The sequence below is a fragment of the Dama dama genome, chromosome 25 (assembly GCF_033118175.1).
Source record: "Dama dama isolate Ldn47 chromosome 25, ASM3311817v1, whole genome shotgun sequence".
NCBI classification, from domain to species: domain Eukaryota; kingdom Metazoa; phylum Chordata; class Mammalia; order Artiodactyla; family Cervidae; genus Dama; species Dama dama.
The window spans coordinates 19,551,908-19,554,798 of NC_083705.1; positions in this window are offsets into that span (position 1 = coordinate 19,551,908).

Consider the following 2,891-nt stretch of genomic DNA (forward strand, 5'->3'; position numbering starts at 1 on the left):
TAACTGAACCTCTCTCATTCTGAATGTCCAGCTGCATCAGTCCAAGGAAAAAAAGTACTCACATCCCATCTCTGCTTTCAGTCATCTTGTCTTCCTTCGAATTAGTTTTGGTTGGTTTGCTAGTTGGTTGCCTAGTAACCTCAGCTCTTTGATAAATTTATGTTGTGAATATGCAAGTCCAGGTTTTGCTGTTGTAAGAGTGAAGCCCTTTTCACCTTTCTGTATTCTATAAATAAATGGAAAGTATAGGTTATTTTATGGACTACCCCATCCTTTCCAAAGAGGAATTTGCAAAGGCATTCTTAAGAATATCTTTCTGGAACCCAGCCTAACATAAGGTTCATTTCTTTGTTCAGTACTGGAGCTAAGCTTCCTGAAGGAGGGAAGGAAGGATAAAATGGCCAGTTGTATAATTCCTTGTTTGGTCTTAGTCTTTGCTTCTTGCCTCCATAGAGGTTAAATGAGATGGCATGAATATTTCTTTGACTCCAAAAACAATAGGTTTGAGCTAGAAAATATTTGCAAGACAAAGAAAAAAATGGAGGAAATCTTTACTCCCTTCCAAATGAACTGAAAAGAAAAATCTCCAAAGCCTCTGTAAGGAATTAAACAATTTAGGAGGGTAATTAGTAGTATACACTTTATCTCCCTTTTTCCTCACCCCCAACCCTTTGCCCAGTACGACTGGGGCCTAAGAGGCAGGTCATGAGCAGAGGATGAAGCCTGGTTTGCTCCTGCCACTCACGTCTATTAAATGGTGGCTTCTGCCCCTTGGCTGTGTTTGCATCACAACACACATCATCGGCTTGCTTTGACCCTGACACCATTTTATAGGCTTAATAATAATAAATCTATGTCCTGAAATAGTTTTGCAGATTACACCAATCAATCAAAATTCAGGGAGCCCAAGACCATTAATGTCATCAGCAGTGATGCAGTACCCTGGGAATCCATCTAAATCAGCCATTACAAAGGAAAATATGCCTTAAGAGCCTGAAGACAGAGGGAGTAGATGGAAGCATAAATTACAGTTCTATTTTTATCAGCCACGAAGGGATGATTTTCTTGGGGAGGCTTTGTCTATTCCTGGTAGGAAGTGAAACTAGGAGTTGTTGTCCATTGCTGATTCTTACTCCAAATTATAAACCGGGAAGAGTTTGTTGGTCCTGGCCTATGGGTGCTGAAACACAGTCTATCGCATTCTGCAAACCTAAGCTCTGGAGAATTCTCCTTTAAGACTCCCCAGTAAGCAGTCATGGCTCAGGGCTTTTTGCCTTTCTTTGTAGATGGCTCCATCACTCCCATCTTCCCTTTCTTGAGACAAATCTTAAAGGAACACTCAGCTGAGAAGGGCTTGAGATGGAGCTACATGGAGGTCTCAGACCTTCCACGGTAACTGTGGTTAATCTTTAAAACTGAGGATGGAGGGGTAAGGAAGAATGAAAGCCCTTCTTAGGTCTTCTATAGTTTGAATCTTTCTATAATCTCTAAGACTGATTTTCTTATAAGACAGTATGATATAATGAAAGCAACTGAGATTTAAGATTCAGGAAAACTGTGTTTTGGCTCTTGAATTAAGTTGTATGACCTTGAGAAACTCATCTTGCTTTTTTATGGATCTTATTTCTTCATCTGTAAAATGAACAGATTGCTCTAAACCAGGCATTCTAAACCGGAAATCCACAGACCAGATCCACATGTCAGTTTTGTTTTGCTGTGAGTTAAATGGTGACTTAGACATGGCTAAGTTTCACGTGTGTGCTTAGTCGCTCAGTCGTATCTGACTCTGCTCTCCTATGAACTGCTGCCCACCAGGCTCCTCGGTCCATGAGATTCTCCAGACAGGAATACTGGACTGGGCTGCAAACTGCCATTTTATCTTCTCCTGAAAAACTGCATACATGGGCTATTCAGGACCATGTCTCCCCATGGCAGCAGTGGTATTGCTGGGTAATACTGCTTTTGATAGAGTCTGCCTTCCCCTCCAGGGCCCCAGAATTCCCACCTGTTGTTCTACTTGCCTCTATCCATGTGACTCATTCACATTGACTTACTGCTAGATGCATAACTCCTGAGTTATATGTTCTGTATAAAGAGAGATGTCTAACTCTTGTCTGATGAAGCAGAACTTACGTTAAAAGACTTTTTAATTTTTTACACTGAATATAGTTGGTTTACAATGTTGTTGGTTTCAGGCGTGCAGCAAAGTATATCTGAATCACTTTGCTTCCCCAGTGGCTCAGACAGTAGGGAATATGCCACAATGCAGGAGGCCATGGCTTGATCCCTGGGTCAGGAAGATCTCCTGGAGAAGGGAATGTTTACCCACTCCAGTGTTCTTGCCTGGACAATTTCATGGACAGAGGAGACTAGTGGACTATAGTCCATGGGGTTGCAAAAAGTTGGACATGACTGAGTGACTAATACTTTCACTTTTTTCATATATATATATATATATTTTTTTTTTTTTTCTCAAATTCTTTTCCCCTTATGGGTTATCACAAAATATTGAGTATGGTTCCCTGTGCTATAGAGTAGGTCCTTGTTGGTTATCTTCTATATAGTAGTATGTTCATGTTAATCCCACATTCTTAATTTATCCCTTGCCCTGCCTCCCCTTTGGTAACCATAATCTTGTTTTCTGTGTCTGTGGGTCTATTTCTGTTTTGTGTATAACTTACTTTGTATCATTTTATTAAAATTCCACATATAAGTCATAACATGTGATATTTGTCTTTGACTTACTTCACTTAGTATGATCATCTCTAGGTCTATCCATGTTGCTGCAAATGGCATTATTTTATTGTTTTTTGTGACTGAGTTCCATTATATGTGTGTGTGTGTATATATATATATATATATATGTATATTTATACTCCACATTTTCTTTA